Here is a 23694-nt window from a genome sequence, read left to right on the forward strand (position 1 = left end):
TTATCAAAATATATGTTTTACCTAAGTTATGAAGAAAATGTTTTGATATTATATAAACTACTTATTTACTGTGATTCTTTTCTTATGTGTGTATTTAATTACTGTATAAAACATTGTTTTACATAATGCCAAAGAAAAGGTCTTTAGTTCCTTTTCTCCCCTTTCTGTAACTATTTGAAAGTCGTACTGAAATTAAAACCCTGTGTAAACTTTGACGAAGCCAACTGTATGAAAAATACTGAAAGGCTAATAAAAATATTTTATTCTATTCTATTCTAAATAAAAATATTATGGTGTTATTTGTGGGAAGCGTAAATATAAAGCCAGAATATAAATGAAAATTGTAATAAATAAAGAATGTCTATAAAGAACAAATGACAAGTTTTTCTCATTTCCAAAAAGTTTGTTACAAGGAAATAATGGACTCCGGAAATGGTCGACTAATGTAGCAATAGTATATATAAGCTAGTGTGTGTGAAACTGAATTGATATTACAGAATGGGAATAAGTATACCTAAAACAGCACAATGATAACTACACAGTCAAGTAACAAATACAAAGACAGTGTGAAAGACAGTAAAATGAGACTCGTGGATCTCTGCAAGGAAAGCTGCCTATTTCCATTAGCTCTAGTCAATTTAATCTCAGCTCTGTAATTACAAAAATACACTGTAAATAATGATGAGACAAGAGCCAATAATGATGCTGGAATGTGATACATTTACACTGTATAGATAGGACCAACAGTGTTGAGAGGGCTCTCAACAATGAGTGTATTTTTATGTACAACAGTCAGTGAGCTCCATGTTGTGAATGTGTTCACTGTGTAAAGAGAGATGTAAATTGTATTTAGCTTGTTGTTAATAAATATTCCTAACATACTAGCAGTTTTCAGTTATTAAGTAAAAAGAAAAGTGTTAATGGAAAATTAGTGATTGATTATGAGCTGAAAAGAAGATCGTTATTTAAAAAGTGTTGCTTGTAAAATTGGACATGGCTGACAATAAGATACCAGTGTTTGATGGATAAAACTTTGGGAACTGGAAAATTTGAATGTAAATATATTTAACAACGAATAAATACTATACAGTGGCCTAAAGAGCAAAAACGAGCATGGGTAAGGAGGATATTTAACAAAAAGAGAATCTGACCACAATGAACTATATACAGGATGGTCCACTGATCGTGACTGGGGCAAAGGTCTCACAAAATAAGCGTCAAATGAAAAAACTACAAAGAACGAAACTTTTCTAGCTTGAAGGGGGAAACCAGATGGTGCTATGGTTGGCCCGCTAGATGACACTGCCATAGGTCAAACGGATATCAACTGCATTTTCTTAAATAGGAACCCCCATTTTTTATTACATATTCATGTAGTACGTAAAGAAATATGAATGTTTTAGTTGGACCACTTTTTTCGCTTTGTGATAGATGGTGCTGTAATAGTCACAAACTTATGGCTCACAATTTTAGATGTACAGTTGGTAACAGGTAGGTTTTTAAAATTAAAATACAGAATGTAGGTACGTTTGAACATTTTATTTCAGTTGTTCCAATGTGATACATGTACCTTTGTGAACTTATCATTTCTGAGAACGCATGATGTTACAGCGTGATTACCTGTAAATACCACATTAATGCAATAAATGCTCAAAATGATGTCCATCAATCTCAATGCATTTGGCAATATGTGTAACGACATTCCTCCCAACAGCGAATAGTTTGCCTTCTGTAATGTTCGCACATGCATTGACAATGCACCGATACATGTTGTTAGGCATTGTCGGTGGATCATGACAGCAAATATCCATCAACTTTCCCTGCAGAAAGAAATCTGGTGACGTCAGATCCGGTTAACATGCGGGCCATGGTATGGTGCTTCAGTGACCAATCCACCTGTCATGAAATATGCTATTCAATACCGCTTCAACAGCATGTGAGCTATGTGCCAGACATCCATCATGTTGGAAGTATATTGCCATTCTGTCATGCAGTGAAACATCTTGTAGTAACATCAGTAGAACATTACGTAGGAAATCAGCATACATTGCACCATTTAGGTTGCCATCGACAAAGTGGGGGCCAATTATCCGTCCTCCCATAATGCCGTGCCATACATTAACCCACCAAGGTCACTGATGTTTCACTTGTTGCAGCCATCACGGATTTGCCATTGCCCAAGAGTGCATATTATGCCGGTTTACGTTACCGCTTGTAATGGTCGCCTAGTCATAGATATTGCTAACTGCTATAATCGCACTATTTCACTCCCATTTACGGAGCTTGTTAGCACTTGATGTTAGGTTGGCGCCATTAAAATGCATTGTGTTGTGGTAATCGCTGCTACTTGCTGGATCGCTGCTGTGTCTCGATGCTGATGCTGGCTCTAAATCTGGTTGTCTAGGGTTAAAAACATGAGGTCCCGTGTTTTTTATATGCTTTTGATGATAAAGAACGAGCGAAACCAACAAATATGTAACCTTCAAATATTTATTACTCTGGTGGCCATCTTAATTCCACTGTCCACCAAAGACCATGACACAACACAAAGTAGTACTTCCTTTACATGTTCTTTGCATTGTTTGTCCACCTCAAACAATAACACACAAACACACTTTACCAAAGTGACATTCCGACTGCCCCCTGACCCTTCTTGCTGCTTGTATTTATAACATTGTCAAAGAACTACTAAAAAGAGATATAGTTTATAAGTCACATGTACATCTGTTATCATAATTTGTGCAGAAAAGTTATTAATTTGCATCGAGTGACATAATTTAACATGTTATTAAAATGACAGACAGATTTGTTGACTTGACAGAATAATTCTTTGTTACAAAAAGGCCGTTTTTTAGAAGTTTGTCAACTGACTTCTCTAATTTGCATAAATAAGTAAATAACATGAATTATTAAGAATTACATTGGTTTTCGTCTAAAATAGGATTGATTACATGAATACTGAGTAAAAACGCTTCTAGTGAACAAATAGGTTTCACTGGGTGATTTTTATTTAAGGAGATCCAAAATACCTAAGTTGGCCACTATTTTTTGTACTTCATATTAATTATTTAAGATGAACTTAGTGTTTTTACATGATGACATTTGCTGTATCAGTGATCAAGTGATATAAACTTTTGTGTGGGTCAGTTATTCAGTATAATTTAATGGGTTGACTGTTTATGGAGACATGTTATGCAATCATTGTTAACATACACAATAACTTTTCTATACTCATAAATACTCGTTAAACTGGTTGAATTTGGAGGGTATCGCATACTTCGGTACAGTAAAGCCTTTAATATGTTCCGTTACAATACCCCCCTCGGGTAATATCATTTACAGAATGTTAATGATATTAGACGACTAGGACAAATGTGTCAAATGGTTAAAATTTGGGAACGTACTACTTTAATAATTTTTTTTATTTTTCTATTCTTAATGTGTATGTATACAAGGACCGTTACACCGTTTCAAAATGACTTTTTCCTGCAAATATTTTAGTTGTGTTGTTTCAAATGCACTTTGTGTTATGGCTCTCAGTATGACAGCATAATAAAAATATTTAGTAATATATGAAAGTAAAAAAAATGTTAATCTTTGCTCCCAGTGAGCCACATGGAAAATGATCAAAAACAGACACAAATATATCACATGCGATTTTAAGATATATAAAAAATATATGTAAATTATTTCAAAGTCAGTTCTCATTGAGTCACAGATTAATCAAGATAATAGAAGGAACATAAATATATTACATAGATGGACAGGTCATATGTCCATAGGAAAATATTGCAACTGTCTGCTCTTTTTGAGCCACATAAAAGAAATGAAAACAAAGAACATAATTATAAGTATGGACATGATATATAAACACAAACACTAGAGAAGTCACATGTATGAATATAGTATGCATTTGAAAAAAAAAGAAAATATTTAAAAAACTTGTCTCCCATTGAGACACATAGTCAAGACAGTACAAGAACATATTAATACTAAAATTGGACACTTAAAGTGGTCACAACATAACACAAACATCAAACTTGGTGAACATCTGATTAGCTGTAGAAAATTGTACACAAATCTTATGCCTAAGAACACAATAGTAACAAAATGATGGGTCTTGCACAACAGTTTTTACATTGTCTTTTATTTGGTGCAAGTATGTCCCATATTCAACAATACAAAAGGAAAGTAATAAATGTTTAGTCACCTTCTTGCCCGTTGCAAGTAAAGAAGATGTCTCAAAATTTAATATTCAATAGTGACAATAAAAATATAAAAACATTCTCTCCAAGATCTGGAACTTTTCCAGGGTCTGTAGGATGAGTGGTAGTTGCTATTTGACACACCCAGTAAAAATCTTTGCTGATAACATGCTTTATGGAAAATGGGTAAGTAACTGTATTCAAACAGGGAAATGTGCTTAATCATGTTTATATGGTTTCAATTCAGTGATGTTTCTTAATCCAAATAACCTTCTTGATCTGGGAAAGATAAGTCTATATGCATTAGGATGTGGGCTTTCTTTTATTTCAAATCGACAAATGTCAATGTTTACTTTAACATATGGACAACCTAGCTCAACATCTTTGTCTATTTCAGTATTTTCAAACAATAGATCATTTTCAATTTCTTTAGTTCCTAAGTCTAATGCTTCTTTCCTACACTTAGACACATCCCTCTCTGTTTGCAAAGCATTGACATTTAAACATAAACCTTTGTTTTCATCTGTTCCTTTTAACACTGTGTTGTCACTTAACAAACTACTGTTTTCACCCCCTTTTTTATAAAGTCCACTACGGATTCTTGTCCACCATGTAGGATACAGGGTTGCTCTTACCTTTGCTAATTCTTTCCAAAAGGCATATTTGTTTATACAGTTTCCATAGTTGTTCCACAAAACTTCTAAAAACTTTTCCCCTTTTTCTTGAAAACACACATTTACATTCCATCCCTTTATATTTTCTTTAATATTATTATTATTATTACCATTCTCATAGATTAGTGTTTCAAAGTTCCCAATAGGCAATAGCTTGTCCTCAGATACAAATTCCCTAGTCGGCATTTCACTTAAATTAACCTCATTATTACCCATGTTTGTCACATCACTTACCTTTCCCACATAATCACTTTTGAATTCTACAAATACTTTTATTTCTTCCTCCACACTCTCATCAATAACATCACTTGATTTAGGATCATTATTTAAATGTCCCTCTATTACTTCTTCCTCCTCCTCCACAACAACCCCATCTTCAGTTTCCCCCCTATGTATCTGAATCTCAGCAATTGAGTCTTTGGCTCCATTAAACACTTGGTCATCCCCCTTCTTATCAAATAAACCCCCCAAAATAGATTCTATTTGTGGTGTGTCTGACTTGTTATTAACACCAGTATCTTTTTCAGCCCAACTATGGAAGTCTGCAATACCTTCAACTTCTGCACTTTCACTAACCACCTGTGCTTGAACACTGTTTTTATTAACTGTATCACTTTTACTCATAGTATCCCAAAACCTTTTATTAAATTCTAATTTATTCATTCTAACAACATCAGTATTTTCATGGTACTTACTCTTTACATTGTATCGTCTCCTTTTCCAGTTCTGGTTATGTGTTGTCCTGTCATAATATTGTCTAGCCCCAAAACTACGGACATCTAGTGGGACTGTCCACCGTTTCCCGGCTGGTTCCCTCGGTCTGTCCGTTTGTAGTTGTTGTTTTGTTCACTAGTTTCAACAAACCCCCTTCTATCTTGTTCTCTTCCCCAATACCTATTTCTATCATTCCTGTTATCTCTCCTCCATCCTCCCTCCTATGTATTGTTTCTGAAATCATTTTCATATCTCCTATCTCCCCTATTTGGAGCATTATTTCCAGAATTTTCAAAGTCTCTCCTCCCATAATAATCTCTATTTACATTCCTGTTCCACCCCCCATACTGGTTGTTGCCAGAGCCAAAACTTTGGTTATTTTCTCTTTCCAAGGCCCTATCTAATCTATCTGCAAATTTCAGGAACTCTTCCATTGAATCGTCTGGTCCATGGACCAATTCCCACTGCAGTCTCTCTGGTAACCTTCTTTTTAAAACATCAATTTGTGTCATAATATCAAAAGAGTTATTCAAGTGAGTAAGTTTTTTCAATTGATCTCTGCAAAATTTTTGCATTCCCCCTTCTTTCCCTCTATACACTGGTCCATTTAGAAATTCTGACTTTAATCTGGCTTGTATGGATTGTGACCAAAATTTGCAAATAAACTTAGCTTCAAACTCTTCAAAAGTATTCCAAGAATCATTATTCTCATTTGCCCAGGATAGGGCCTCCCCTTCTAGAAACCGTTTTACTAACTTAATTTTTATGTTATCTGTCATTCCTACAACAAACATATCCTTACATTGGTGAATAAAGTCAATAGGGTGCAGATTTTCACTAGGAAAGCATTTCACTTGGATGTGCCCATACATTGTATTTTGATTGTAAAACATTTGTTTTGACATCAATGCATCTTCCAATTGTGTATATTTAGTGTGTATATTTTCTACTTTTGTATCTACATTAGTGGTATACAGGTTGTATTCTTGTTTAAGGTTTTCTGATGTTTTGTCTATTCTCTGATCTAATCTTTCAACTTCAGTATCTACTCTGTTGTAGGTGACAGCAATGCTGTCTGTGTTAGCTTGTATGTTTTCATTTAAACTTTCAACTTCAACTTGAAATTCTTTTCTGAAGTGTATCAACTGTTCTCTAGTGTCCTTACTGAGGGTAGTTTTAATTTCCTCACACTTCTCATTGAGATGAGTATTTGATAGATCAGAATTCAAACTTAACTTATCCAGTCTATCTGTGTTTTCTTTAAGTTTCAAACTTACTTGTTCACTCGATTGTTTAAATTGCGAGCTTATTTGAGTTGCAAACTCTGCTAGCCACTCTGTTAAGTTTAATTGTTCACTATCTCCTGGTTCAAATTTTACATTTCCTACGATCTCATCACTCTCAGGTAGAGACATGTTAACTATTAATTATTTTAAATGACAACAACAACAAAATACCTTGCTTTATGTAGCTATGCTATGATGTTGTGATCGGTGTTCCTGTTGGCTTTCTTCACTTCTATTCAGTTTTATCGAAGCTGAAGTCTTGATTGATGAATTCCATTGACATAATCCAGACGTTAATCTTCCGAGCGGCGTGATGATAGTTTCTCGTAGCCGCACTAACACACTTTATATTATTTATTTAATTTTTTTTTTTTACTTTGACATATTTTCACTGTTGCCACACTGCACAATTAAACTTTTTTGGAGTGCTAAGCACATACGAAATTTATCGCTGCACTATTATCATTGATGCACTTAAAGATCCCGGCTGAGCCCCCACTTTTGTAATGGTCGCCTAGTCTTAGATATTGCTAATTGCTATAATCGCACTATTTCACTCCCATTTACGGAGCTTGTTAGCACTTGATGTTCGGTTGGCGCCATTAAAATGCATTGTGTTGTGGTAATCGCTGCTACTTGCTGGATCGCTGCTGTGTCTCGATGCTGATGCTGGCTCTAAATCTGGTTGTCTAGGGTTAAAAACATGAGGTCCCATGTTTTTTATATGCTTTTGATGATAAAGAATGAGTGAAACCAACAAATATGTAAACTTCAAATATTTATTACTCTGGTGGCCATCTTAATTCCACTGTCCACCAAAGACCATAACACAACACAAAGTAGTACTTCCTTTACATGTTCTTTGCATTGTTTGTCCACCTCAAACAATAACACACAAACACACTTTACCAAAGTGACATTCCGACTGCCCCCTGACCCTTCTTGCTGCTTGTACACTCCTGGAAATTGAAATAAGAACACCGTGAATTCATTGTCCCAGGAAGGGGAAACTTTATTGACACACTCCTGGGGTCAGACACATCACATGATCGCACTGACAGAACCACAGGCACATAGACACAGGCAACAGAGCATGCACAATGTCGGCACTAGTACAGTGTATATCCACCTTTTGCAGCAATGCAGGCTGCTATTCTCCCATGGAGACGATCGTAGAGATGCTGGATGTAGTCCTGTGGAACGGCTTGCCATGCCATTTCCACCTGGCACCTCAGTTGGACCAGCGTTCGTGCTGGACGTGCAGACCGCGTGAGACGACGCTTCATCCAGTCCCAAACATGCTCAATGGGGGACAGATCCGGAGATCTTGCTGGCCAGGGTAGTTGACTTACACCTTCTAGAGCACGTTGGGTGGCACGGGATACATGCGGACGTGCATTGTCCTGTTGGAACAGCAAGTTCCCTTGCCGGTCTAGGAATGGTAGAACGATGGGTTCGATGACGGTTTGGATGTACTGTGCACTATTCAGTGTCCCCTCGACGATCACCAGTGGTGTACGGCCAGTGTAGGAGATCGCTCCCCACACCATGATGCCGGGTGTTGGCCCTGTGTGCCTCGGTCGTATCCAGTCCAGATTGTGGCGCTCACCTGCACAGCGCCAAACACGCATACGACCATCATTGGCACCAAGGCAGAAGCGGCTCTCATCGTTGAAGACGACACGTCTCCATTCGTCCCTCCATTCACGCCTGTCGCGACACCACTGGAGGCGGGCTACCCCAGGAGCAACAGTGTCCCTAATTTGCTGGGAAGTGGCGGTGCGGTCCCCTACGGCACTGCGTAGGATCCTACGGTCTTGGCGTGCATCCATGTGTCGCTGCGGTCCGGTCCCAGGTCGACGGGCACGTGCACCTTCCGCCGACCACTGGCAACAACATCGATGTACTGTGGAGACCTCATGCCCCACGTGTTGAGCAATTCGGCGGTACGTCCACCCGGCCTCCCGCATGCCCACTATACGCCCTCGCTCAAAGTCCGTCAACTGCACATACGGTTCACGTCCACGCTGTCGCGGCATACTACCAGTGTTAAAGACTGCGATGGAGCTCCGTATGCCACGGCAAACTGGCTGACACTGACGGCGGCGGTGCACAAATGCTGCGCAGCTAGCGCCATTCGACGGCCAACACCGCGGTTCCTGGTGTGTCCGCTGTGCCGTGCGTGTGATCATTGCTTGTACAGCCCTCTCGCAGTGTCTGGAGCAAGTATGGTGGGTCTGACACACCGGTGTCAATGTGTTCTTTTTTCCATTTCCAGGAGTGTATTTATAACATTGTCAAAGAACTACTAAAAAGAGACATAGTTTATAAGTCACATGTACATCTGTTATCATAATTTGTGCAGAAAAGTTATTAATTTGCATCGAGTGACATAATTTATCATGTTATTAAAATGACAGACAGATTTGTTGACTTGACAGAATAATTCTTTGTTACAAAAAGGCCGTTTTTTAGAAGTTTGTCAACTGACTTCTCTAATTTGCATAAATAAGTAAATAACATGAATTATTAAGAATTACATTGGTTTTCATCTAAAATAGGATTGATTACATGAATACTGAGTAAAAACGCTCCTAGTGAACAAATAGGTTTCACTGGGTGATTTTTATTTAAGGAGATCCAAAATACCTAAGTTGGCCACTATTTTTCGTACTTCATATTAATTATTTAAGATGAACTTAGTATTTTTACATGATGACATTTGCTGTATCAGTGATCAAGTGATATAAACTTTTGTGTGGGTCAGTTATTCAGTATAATTTAATGGGTTGACTGTTTATGGAGACATGTTATGCAATCATTGTTAACATACACAATAACTTTTCTATACTCATAAATACTCGTTAAACTGGTTGAATTTGGAGGGTATCGCATACTTCGGTACAGTAAAGCCTTTAATATGTTCTGTTACACGCTGTTGGTGAATGACGCTTCATCACTAAATTGAATGCGTGCAGAAAATCTGGCATCATCCCGTAATTTCTGTTGTGCCCAGTGGCAGAACTGTACATGACGTTAAAAGTCGTTGCCATGCAATTCCTGGTGCATAGAAATATGGTACGGGTGCAATCAATGTTGCTGTAGCATTCTCAACACCGACGTTTTTGAGATTCTCGATTCTCGCGCAATTTGTATGCTACCGATGTGCAGATTAGCCGCGACAGCAGCTAAAACACCTACTTGGGCATCATCATTTGTTGCAGGTTGTGGTTGACATTTCACATGTGGCTGAACACTTCTTGTTTCCTTAAATAACGCAACTATCCGGTGAATGGTCCGGACACGTGAATGATGTCATCCAGGATACCAAGCAGCATACATAGCACACGCCAGTTGGGCATTTTGATCACAATAGTCATACATCAACATGATATTGACCTTTTTCACAATTGGCAAACGGTCCATTTTAACATGGGTAATGTATCACGAAGCAAATACCGTCTGCACTGGCGGAATTTTATGTTATACCACGTACTTATACGTTTGTGGCTATTACAGCGCCATCTATCACAAAGTGAAAAAAGTGGTACAACTAAAACATTCATATTTCTTTATGCACTGCATGAATATGTAATAAAAAATGGGGGTTCCTATTTTAAAAAATGCAGTTGATATCCGTTTGACCTATGGCAGCGCCATCTAGTGGGCCAACCATAGTGCCATCTGATTTCCCCTTTCAAGCTAGACGAGTTTTGTTCTTTGTAGTTTTTTCATTTGATGCTTATTTCGTGAGATATTTGGCCCAGTCACTATCAATGGACTACCATGTATATGGAACAATTTCAAACAAGCAGCTGAAATTAGTGAGTGATAAGGAAAAAAGTGAAATTCAAATGATGGATTTGAAGACAAGGATGAAAGTGAAGTAGCAAAATCCATTACATTTCACGCCAAAAGGACAACCATCATGAGCTACCTCTTCTATGTCTACATCTACATGGATACTCTGCAAATCACATTTAAGTGCCTGGTAGAGGGTTCATTGAACCACCTTCACAATTCTCTATTATTCCAACCTCGTATAGCACGCAGGAAGAATGAACACCTATATCTTTCCGTCCGAGCTCTGATTTCCCTTATTTTATCATAGGGATCATTCCTCCCTATGTAGCTCAGTGTCAACAAAATATTTTCGCATTTGGAGGAGAAAGTTGGTGATTGGAATTTCGTGAGAAGATTCTGTCACAACGAAAGATGCCTTTCTTTTAATGGTGTCCAGCCCAAATATGTACGCCATCAGTCCTATCTGGTAAGGATCACACACTGCACAGCAGTATTCTAAAAGAGGATGGATAAGCGTAGTGTAGGCAGTCTCCTTAGAAGGTCTGTTAAATTTGTGTCCTGCCAATAAAATGCAGTCTTTGGTTAACCTTCCCCACAACATTTTCTATGTGTTCCTTCCAATTTAAGTTGTTTGTATTTGTAATACCTAGGTATTTAGTTGAATTTACGGCTTTTAGATTATACTGATTTATTGTGTAATCGAAGTTTAATGTGTTCCTTTTAGCACTCATGTGGATGACCTCACACCTTTCGTTATTTAGGGTCAACTGTCATGACAGCATCATCTGCAAACAACCAAAGACGGTTGCTCAGATTGTCTCCCAAATCATTTATATAGATAAGGAACAGCAAAGGGCCTATAACACTACCTTGGGGAATGTCAGAAATCACCTTTGTTTTACTCAATGACTTTCTGTCAATTACTACAAACTGTGACCTCTCTGACAGGAAATCACAAATCCAGTCACATAACTGAGACGATATTCCATAAGCATGCAATTTCACTACAAGCCGCTTGTGTGGTACAGTGTCAAAAGCCTTCTGGAAATCCAGAAATATGGAATCGATCTGAAATCCCTTGTCAATAGCACTCAACACTTCATGTGAATAAAGAGCTATTTGTGTTTCACAGGAATAATGTTTTCTAAACCCATATTGACTGTGTGTCAATAGACTGTTTTCTCTGAGGTAATTCATAATGTTTGAACACAATATATGTTCCAAAATCCTGTTGCATATCGACGTTAATGATATGGACCTGTAATTTATTGGATTACTCCTACTACCTTTCTTGAATATTGGTGTGACCTTTGCAACTTTCCAGTTTTTGGGTACGGATCTTTCGTCGAGCGAATGGTTGTATAGGATTTTATTTTTATTTATTTAGTTATTTATTTATTTTCTGTCCATATAACATAAAGTTTTTGGACATTGTCAGGAAAATTTAGCTTACATTACACATACAGAGTAAAGTATTTACATTCTTTCATAACATCATATGGATCAGACACATGTTGGTACACACTATTTTTCAAAAGGGCATTACAAGTAGATTCCTCTATAGTGTAACACAATTTAGCTTATATTTATAATAGTACAGTACACATAATACAGTGTATAATTACATTCTTCCATACCACTGATAGATTGGAGACATTGTCTATATACACTGTTTTCCAAGATGGCATTACAACTTAAAGTCCTCTATAGAGTAACAACACTTCTCTATTAATAATTGCTTCAGTCTACTCTTTAGCATATTTAGATTTGCTTTCTTGAGTTCACAGGGTAGTGCATTGTAGAAAATTGCTCCCATTCTATGTGGGCTGTGGTCCATTGCCTTTTTATTGGTCACAATTCTATGAAAATTTTCCCTTCCCCCGTGTATCATAGTTGTGTACATTACTGTTTGTCATATTAAATTCAGGATTTGTTTAATGAATATGACTGTCTGCAGTATATACATGGAGTACACTGTAAGAATTTTATATTTTCTAAAGATGTCTCTACAAGGCTCTCTCTTCTTTACCTTGGCTACCATTCTCACTGGCTTTTTTTGTAATCTAAAAAGTCTATCTATATGAACTGCTGATGCCCTACCCCATATCTCAGTACCATACTGAAGGTGCAGATGAATCAACCCAAAATATATTTGCCTTAAAGTATCAAGGTCCAAGAAGGCTGAGACCCGTTTCAGTAGATACACATTTCTACTGATTTTCTTCCAAATATTATCTATATGTTCTTTCCATGTTAAGTATTCATCAACAATGACGCCCAAAAATTTATGTGAATATGCATATGCAAGACCCAATGGCGATGTAAATACAGTATCAGTTACGGCAGTATTATAACTGAGGATGAACTTCATTATTACCATTTTGTCTTTATTTACAAGAAGCTTGTTTGCTGTAAGGTATGCAGACAGAGTATTGAAACTGATCTTGGTACTGTTAGCTGCAGACTGCATATCACTGCCACAGATGATGAAGGATATGTCATCGGCATAGCTTACAACCATGCAATTTTGGGGTTCAAATAAGTTATTTACATATAAAAGGAACAGAAAAGGCCCTAGTATGCTTCCTTGAGGCAAGCCACATTGAAGTGTCCTGAAGGTTGATTTGGTTATTAGGAGCTGCTCATTATTTTTATAAGTTAACTTTACACACTGTTTACTGTCTTTCAAATAGGAGGTAAGTAGTTTCAAGGATAGTCTTCTCAACCTGTGCTATTCTAGCTTACACAGAAGAATGGATCAGCTCTGTCGCTTGTTAATTTATTTGGTAGAAATCTCTCAATTGCTGCTGATACTATTTCTTTGAATTTAAGCCAGTTCAGGTCTACACTTACATTATTAATTTGGAATGAGTGGAGATTGTCTCTCAGGAAGGCATCAAATGAATTTTTAACTGCTTTTTTGAATAGGTATATTTTTCGCTTATTTTTTGATGATTTGGGGATTACAATATTCAATCTCGCTGTGACAACCCTGTGTTCACTAATCCCTGAATTGGTTTTGATTCTCGTTATTAACTCAGGATTATTTGTTGCTAAGAGGTCAAGTGTATTTTCACAACCGTTTACTATTTGTGTGGGCTCATGAACTAACTGCTCGAAATAATTTTCAGAGAATGCATTTAGCACACTTTCAGATGATATTTTATGCTTATCTCTGGAATTAAACATGTACTTTTTCCAACATATCAAGGTAAACTAAAGCCACCACTGACTATTATTGTATGAGTTGGGTACGTGTTTGAAATCAAACTCAAGTTTTCTTTGAACCTTTCAGAAACTGTAACATTTGAATTGGGAGGTCAGTAAAAGGATCTAATTATTATTTTATTCTGGTTGCCAACAATGACCTCTGCCCATACTAACTCACAGGAAGTATCTACTTCAATTTCGTGACAAGTTAAACTACTTCTAACAGCAACAAACATGCCACCACCAACTGTGTTTAGCCTATACTTTCGAAACACTTTTAGGGTCCTCACAAAAATTTTGGCTGAGCTTATATCCAGCTTTCAGTGCCTATAACAATTTGAGCATCAGTGCTTTCTTTAGTGCTTGGAGCTCTGGTAATTTCCCAACACAGCTATGACAATTTTTCAACTGTTATACCAATGGTTCCTGTAACTACGTTCTTCCTGTGTTCAGCCTGCACCCTTTGTGACTGAAGCACTTCTTGTGTTTTCCCGAGACCCTCTAACTTAAAAAACTGCCCAGTACATACACACCACACAGCCCCTGCTACCCATGTAGCTGCCTCCTGCGTATGGTGGACACCTGACCTATTCAGTGGAACCCGAATCCCAACCACCCTTTGGCGCAAGTGGAGGAATCTGCAGCCTACACGGTCGCAGAACCGTCTGAGCCTCTGATTCAGAACCTCCAATTGGCTCTGTACCAGAGGTCCGCAATTGGTCCTGTTGACTATGCTGCAAATGGTCAGCTCTGCTTTCTTCTTGCAAGCAAGACTGGCAGCCTTTACCACTTCTGTTAGCTGCTCGAAACCAGAGAGAATCTCTTCTGATCCAAAGTGACACACATCATTGGTATCAAGAGTAGTTATGTTACTGGTGTGGCAAATCAGAACATTTCAAGGGAACTGTTGCCTGTCAAGAACAAGCAGAGATTTGTGGACACATGGTGGACATTTCTGAGGAGGCAGTTGTGGCAGTTGGCAACACAGGCAAAACAAACAGCATAGTGGTGGTAACAACAGCTGATCATGTGGTCAAGATGAGCAGTACAGCAGTACAGTACTGTTGTTCAAGAGGCAGTCATCATCCAGGAAGTGGAGGATACTGACAGAATGAAAGTGGCATGAGCAGCTTTGTAATGGAGGCGCAAGCCATGATGGCAAGTAATATTATTATTACCAGGTAACCATGTACAGTTTAATTGGTTATTAAACAGTGGTTTCAGATATCATATTGTTAATAAAGACAAGTATGTTTCTGAGTACATATTTTTAAAAGATTCTGTGAGTGTAAAACCTGCACACAATAAAGTTCTTTAAGCTACAAAAATAGGAAATATGATTAGTTATATTTTCCAGTTTATGATGACATGATTTTGACTGAAATAAAAAATTATTTTACATCAAATACATGGATAGTAATATGATTAGCTATGACAAAGTGACAGAAAAACATAAAATTGTATCTGAAGGCAACTTTTTCATAAAGATAATAACTTACTTGCAACTGCTGTGAAAAAAGATAGACTGTATAAAACAACAAGTAGAATTTACAAGAAAGAGATTAATGTAGATAGTAAGAACAGTAAGTAAGCCAGTAAAGGAGAAATGGCATCATACACTCGAACATGTAAATTTTAACAATTTGAATACACTGTGGAAAGATCAGTTAGCAGATGGATTGCCAACAAATTTAGAATCAGAGTTTATGAAGTGTAAAGTTTGTACTGAAAATAAATTGCAAAATTTGCCTTTAGAAGAATAGAAGCAAAGCAAAGAAACATTAGAGATTATTCATTCTAATTTGAATGAGCCTCACTCAACTCACAATTTGCATAGGGAAAGATAATTTTTCAGTTTTATTGATGACTGCGGTAAAGCAGCTAGACTAGCAAATCTAAATATCAAGTTTATCACTGTTTTGAGGAATATGTTAATGAAACTGAAAATACAACTGGTAAACCTATAAAGAAACTGAGATGTGACAACTGGTAGGAATACTCAACACACTGACTGTCACATGGTTGTTTCACGGCCATGCCAGGCACACAGCATTAGGTATGAAGCATGAGGCACTTGCATCAGGCACATGGTGCAGTTCTTCTGTGGCCAGCAGTGGCCACATGGTAGTCAAAATGTTAAATTCAGATGTTTATCAATTTATAAGACAGAAAGGAATCATCTTAAATGCATGTCCTCCATATTTACACAAAGCAAATGGTACAGCTGTAAGATACAACCAAACAATTTCAAGATGCTTTTTAGCTGAAGCAGGAGTATATAGGTAATCTTTGCCTGAAGTACTTTATACATTGCCCAATGTTGATATTGTACAAGAGGACATCAGATGTATAATTATTCATTCAGATCTTGGTAAGATTTCAAAGTGGTGCAAATTTACTTTAACACTGGCGCGCCTGTGTATAAAGTGTGCCAACCACAAATAAAACAGTTTTGCAAGGTTCCATTGTTCTTTTGTAGTTGCAAGCCTATACCTGTTCCTTCCTTATTGCTTCAGCTAACACAGTGACAAATTGTCTTGTTATACACACATCAAAAAAAGTTTTGCATCACCCTGGTTCCCAGAACTCCTGAGATAGACGTTGACGGTGGATATTGTATCACAGACACAGTCCCTTCGACTGTTCAGAGATGTCACTAAAACCAACCAAAGATGCAAGCAACCATGCATGAGCAGCACCTATTATACGGAGGGGGTCCAACAGCCAATCAGACCCAGTCATTACACCAGGAAGGAGGTACACGGCTCGTGTTGTCTGTAGTTCAACCATGCCTAGACGGTCAATACCATGGTTTGATCACATCCACATTGTTACTTTGTGCCAGGAAGGGCTCCCAACAAGGGAAGAGTCCAGGCATCTCAGAGTGAAACAAAGCAATGTTATTCAGACATGGAGGAGATACAGAGAGACAGGAACTGTCGATGACATGCCTCTCTCAGGCTGCCCAGGGGCTACTACTGCAGTGGATGACCACTACCTATGGGTTATGGCTTGGAGGATCTCTGACAGCAACACCACCATGTTGAATAATGCTTTTTGTGCTGCCACAGCATGTTGTGTTACAACTCAAACTGTGCACAGTAGGCTGCATAATACACAACTTCACTCCCAACTTCATAGCAAGGTCCATCTTTGCAACCACTACACCATGCAGTGCAGTACAGATTGGCCCAACAACATGCCGAATGGACCACTCAGGATTGGCATCACATTCTCTTCACCGATGAGTTTCACATATGCCTTCAACCAGACAATTGTCGGAGATGTGTTTGGAGGCAACCCTGTCAGGCTGAACACCTTAGACACACTGTAGCAAGGTGGAGGTTCCCTGCTGTTTCGGGGTGGCATTATGTGGACCGATGTATGCTGCTGATATTCATGGAAGGCACCGTAGCTGCTGTACAATACATCAATGCCATCTTCTGACTGATAGAGCAACCATATCAGCAGCATATTGGCGAGGCATTCATCTTCATGGATGACAATTCATGCTCGTATTGTGCACGACTTGCATGACATCCTTCGGGATAATGACATTGCTCGACTAGAGCATGTTCTCCAGACATGAACCCTATCAAAGATGCCAGGGATGGACCAAAAAGGGCTGTTTATGGACAATGTGACCCACCAACCACTCTGAGGGAGTGGGACAATCTTCACTAACAGTGCCTTGATCTCTGTTTCAGTTTTATGGTTATGCAAACTTTTTTTGATGTGTGTATATCCAAGTGAGCAGCACTAATATAAAATAAAAAGCAACCAAGGTGGGAAAAAATTGCAATTCATGCAAACAAATGGCCCACATTACGAGCTAGGAGCACAATCCCACAATGAGGTAGTAGTCTACAAGATAATTCATAATCGAATTAGTGGTTGACTGGGATATGATGCAGCTGAGCTGTTTATTATTTCAAGTGGGTCATTACTGTCTCAGTAACAATTGACCGTGACAAGAGAATGATGTAATGAAAGTTTATTTCATTATTGTTTAATAAAACAATGCTTCAGCACATATTATGCAAGTTTAGATTATTACTGTGTAATTAAACTAAGATTAAACTGTGATTTTGCTCTTACATGTTTATGTGGTAATATAAAGAAAGCTATTCTTCAGATGTGTACAAAGTGCACCACGTGCCTGCTCGTCTTATGGAAAATTGTGCACCTGCTTGAGGGTTAAATGCTCAGAAATGTAAAATTGTGCACTTCTCAAAACAAAGAAACATGCTATCCTATGAGTACAATATCAATGAGTGACTGTAGGAATTAACCAACTCATACAAATATCTGGGGTGTAGCACTTTGTAGGGTTATGAAGTGGAATGATCACATAGGCTCAGTTGTAGGTACAGCAGGCGGTAGACTTTGATTTATTGTTAGAATACCAGAGAAGTTTAATCAGTCTACAAAGGAGGTTGCCTTCAAATCACTCATGTGGCTGGTTCTAGAATATTGATCAAGTATGTGGGACCCATACCAAATAGGACTAACAGGGGATATTGAATGGATACAGATAATGGCAGGACGAATGGTCACAGGTTTGTATGACCCATGGGAGATTTTCACAGAGATGCTGAAGGAACTGAACTGGAAGACTCTTGGTGGCAGACATAAACTATTCCAAGAAAGTCTGTTAATGAAATTGCAAGAACTGGCTTTAAATGATGACTCTAGGAATGCAGTACAACCCCTACATACAAGGTGCATTCAAGTTCTAAGGCCTCCGATTTTTTTTTTTTTTTTAACTACTCACCCGAAATCAATGAAACTGGTGTTACTTCTCGACATAATCGCCCTGCAGATGTACACATTTTTCACAATGCTGACACCATGATTCCATGGCAGTGGCGAAGGCTTCTTTAGGAGTCTGTTTTGACCACTGGAAAATCACTGAGGCAATAGCAGCACGGCTGGTGAATGTGCGGCCATGGAGAGTGTCTTTCATTGTTGGAAAAAGCCAAAAGTCACTAGGAGCCAGGTCAGGTGAGTAGGGAGCATGAGGAATCACTCCAAAGTTGTTATCATGAAGAAACTGTTGCATAACATTAGCTCGATGTGCGGGTGTGTTGTCTTGGTGAAACAGCACACGCGCAGCTCTTCCCGGACATTTTTGTTGCAGTACAGGAAGGAATTTGTTCTTCAAAACATTTTCGTAGGATGCACCTGTTACTGTAGTGCCCTTTGGAATGCAATGGGTAAGGATTACGCCCTCGCTGTCCCAGAACATGGACACCATCATTTTTTCAGCACTGGCGGTTACCCGAAATTTCTCGTTTTTTTTGGTGGCGGTGAATCTGTGTGCTTCCATTGAGCTGACAGGCGCTTTGTTTCTGGATTGAAAAATGGCATCCACGTCTCATCCATTGTCACAACCGATGAAAAGAAAGTCCCATTCATGCTGTCATTGTGCGTCAACATTGCTTGGCAACGTGCCACACGGGCAGCCATGTGGTCATCCGTCAGCATTCGTGGCACCCACCTGGATGACACTTTTCGCATTTTCAGGTTGTCATGCAGGATTGTGTGCACAGAACCCACAGAAATGCCAACTCTGGAGGCGATCTGTTCAACAGTCATTCGGCGATCCCCCAAAACAATTTTCTCCACTTTCTCGATCATGTCGTCAGACCGGCTTGTGCGAGCCCGAGGTTGTTTCGGTTTGTTGTCACATGATGTTCTGCCTTCATTAAACTGTCGCACCCACGAACACACTTTCGACACATCCATAACTCCATCACTACATGTCTCCTTCAACTGTCGATGAATTTCAATTGGTTTCACACCACGCAAATTCAGAAAACGAATGATTGCACGCTGTTCAAGTAAGGAAAACATCGCCATTTTAAGTAGTTAAAACAGTTCTCATTCTCGCCGCTGGCGGTAAAATTCCATCTGCCGTATGGTGCTGCCATCTCTGGGACGTATTGACAATGAACGCGGCCTCATTTTAAAACAATGCGCATGTTTCTATCTCTTTCCAGTCCGGAGAAAAAAAATCGGAGGCCTTAGAACTTGAATGCACCTCGTATTTCTCACATAGGGTCATGAATATAAGATGAGAACAATTACTGCACACTGAGAAGCATTCAAACAGTCATTTCTCCTGTGCCCCATACATGAATGGAAGAGGAAGAAACCCTAATAACTGGTACAGTGAGACGTAACCTCTGCCATGTAACTCATGCTGATTTGAAGAGTATAGATGTAGATGTAGATGTCTAAAGAGCTCTGAATTACAAGGTGGACATTTTTGGATTTGGAGTGGAAAAGCATAGAAAATGAACCCATATGTGACCGAACTGTCTGCCTCCACAGCTGAGTGGCCAGCATAGATGGTTGATATGTGGGGTCCTGGATTCAATTACCGGTACTGCTGAGGATTTTCCCTTGGTGGTAGGACTGGTACAGAGTGCACTCAGCCTTGTGATGCCAATTGAGGAGCTACTTGGCTGAGTTGTAGTAGGTACACAGTCTGGAATGTCTGGAAAACAGCCAGAGCATGAGCAAATGGATGAAAAATGGCTTAGAAGGATCTTCAGGGAATCATAAACAAGAACAAGAATATTAGCTGAGAAGGTCAACTAGAGAAAATACAATATCTGATAGATTTTATGATTATGGCATGAGAAAATTAATTTATGTACATTTCTATGGTGGTGACAGTCCAGAAAATTTTGAGGAGATGATGAATAGTAATGAAGCCAAATGTTGAAAGCAAGCAATCGAAAAGGAAACTGAATGCATAAATAAAAATAAAACTTGGAAACTACTAATGAAATCAGTGAATGTAAATCTTCTTAATATAAAGTGGGTTTTTATATGAAAATCAGACAACACATCTAAAGCATGATTAGTTGTAATTGGCTTTCAGCAAAAAGTAAATGTGGATGATATTTATTCACCAGTTGCTAATAGGCAAACACTGAAAATTTTGTTGTCATACTGTTGTCAAAAGGGCTTGATTGTAGAACAAATTGATGTGCAGGCTGAATTTCAGAATGGTAAAGGTTATTCTTATAAACTTGTGTAAAGCAGTTTCTAGGATATGAGGATGAAAGTGTCAGACATTGTTAGATATGTAAGGCATTGCATAGTTTTTGAGGAATTCCTAGAGCATGATTTGATTATTTGGTTGAGTTTTTAAAAAGTCAAGGTTTGAAAGAAGTATATATGATTACTGCATTTCTGTATTGATAACTGCAAATAATGTGATCTATGTAACTTGTGTTTATCGATTCTCTAATTTCAGGTAAAAGAAAAATATGAGAAACTGCTGTTGTTGTGGTCTTCAGTCCTGAGACTGGTTTGATGCAGCTCTCCATGCTACTCTATCCTGTGCAAGGTGTTTCATCTCCCAGTACGTACTGCAGCCTACATCCTTCTGAATCTGCTTAGTGTATTCATCTCTTGGTCTCCCTCTACGATTTTTACCCTCCACACTGCCCTCCGATGCTAAATTTGTGATCCCTTGATGCCTCAGAACATGTCCTACCAACCGGTCCCTTCTTCTTGTCAAGCTGTGCTGCAAACTCCCCTTCTCCCCAATTCTGTTCAATACCTCCTCATTAGTTATGTGATCTACCCACCTAATCTTCAGCATTCTTCTGTAGCACCACATTTTGAAAGCTTCTATTCTCCTCATGTCTAAACTATTTATTGTCCATGTTTCACTTCCATACATGGCTACACTCCATACAAATACTTTCAGAATCGACTTCCTGACACTTAAATCAATACTAGATGTTAACAAATTTCTCTTCTTCAGAAATGCTTTCCTTGCCATTGCAAGTCTACATTTTATATCTACCCTACTTTGACCATCATCAGTTATTTTGCTCCCCAGGAGAGGAGGTCTTCGCAGGAGAGCTTCTGTAAAGTTTGGAAGGTAGGAGACGAGGTACTGGCAGAAGTAAAGCTGTGAGTACCGGGCGTGAATCATGCTTCAGTAGCTGAGATGGTAGAGCACTTGCCTGCGAAAGGCAAAGGTCCCGAGTTCGAGTCTCGGTCGGGCACACAGTTTTAATCTGCCAGGAAGTTTCATATCAGCGCACACTCCGCTGCAGAGTGAAAATCTCATTCTGTTTCAAGTTACCTAATAATAACTGTGCATAAAACTGGAGATAGGGGGTCACTAGAAATGTATGGAACCATTGCCATTGTTTCAATTTTATCTAAACTAATTGAGACAATTGTGATAAAGCGACTAAATGAATGGTTTGAGAACTATCACATTTTAAATCAGGTTCAGAATGGATTTCATGAAGATCAGTCCATGGTCAATGCAGTGCAAAATATTGTTTTATCTGTCTCAAAGCAACCTGAATGTAAGCAATATACGTGAGCCACATTTGTTGATCTAACAAAGGTGTTTGACAAAATATTGTATTATATACTTTTAAATAAGCTCAACCAGTGTGGGATAACGTAGGTTGGCAATACTAAAGTCATACTTGTTCAATAGGAAGCAAATAGTCCTATTTATTTATTTATATACCTAAAAACAAAGATGATGTGACTTACCAAATGAAGGTGCTGGCAGGTCGACAGACACACAAACGAACACAAACATACACACAAAATTCAAGCTTTCGCAACAAACTGTTGCCTCATCAAGAAAGAGGGAAGGAGAGGGAAAGACGAAATGATGTGGGTTTTAAGGGAGAGGGTAAGGAGTCATTCCAGTCCCGGGAGCGGAAAGACTTACCTTAGGGGGAAAAAAGGACAGGTATACACTTGCACACACACACATATCCATCCACACATATACAGACATAAGCTGACATATTTAAAGACAAAGAGTTTGGGCAGAGATGTCAGTCGAGGCAGAAGTGCAGAGGCAAAGATGTTGTGAATGACAGGTGAGGTATGAGTCGCGGCAACTTGAAATTAGCGGAGATTGAGGCCTGGTGGATAACGGGAAGAGAGGATATATTAAAGAGCAAGTTCCCATCTCTGGAGTTCGGATAGGTTGGTGTTAGTGGGAAGTATCCAGCTAACCCGGACGGTGTAACACAGAGACAAGATGTACTGGCCGTGCACCAAGGCATGTTTAGCCACAGGGTGATCCTCATTACCAACAAACACTGTCTGCCTGTGTCCATTTGTGCGAATGGACAGTTTGTTGCTGGTCATTCCCACATAGAATGCATCACAGTGTAGGCAGGTCAGTTGGTAGATTACGTGGGTGCTTTCACACGTGGCTCTGCCTTTGATGGTGTACATCTTCCGGGTTACAGGACTGGAGTAGGTGGTGGTGGGAGGATGCATGGGACAGGTTTTACACCAGGGGCGGTTACAAGGGTAGGAGCCAGAGGGTAGGGAAGGTGGTTTGGGGATTTCATAGGGATGAACTAAGAGGTTATGAAGGTTAGGTGGACAGCGGAAAGACACTCTTGGTGGAGTGGGGAGGATTTCATGAAGGATGGATCTCATTTCAGGGCAGGATTTGAGGAAATCCTATCCCTGCTGGAGAGCCACATTCAGAATCTGATCCAGTCCCGGACAGTATCCTGTCACAAGTGGGGCACTTTTGTGGTTCTTCTGTGGGAGGTTCTGGGTTTGAGAGGATGAGGAAGTGGCTCTGGTTATTTGCTTCTGTACCAGGTCGGGAGGGTAGTTGCAGGATGCGAAAGCTGTTGTCAGGTTGTTGGTGTAATGCTGCCTACGTAGATCAACACCTTCAACCCATTACATGCAGTCTCCCATCCTTCATCAAAGACACCAACCACTTTCTCGAACGCCTGGAATCCTTACCCAATCCGTTACCCCCAGAAACCATCC

Source organism: Schistocerca cancellata, chromosome 3, assembly GCF_023864275.1.
Source record: "Schistocerca cancellata isolate TAMUIC-IGC-003103 chromosome 3, iqSchCanc2.1, whole genome shotgun sequence".
NCBI lineage: Eukaryota > Metazoa > Arthropoda > Insecta > Orthoptera > Acrididae > Schistocerca > Schistocerca cancellata.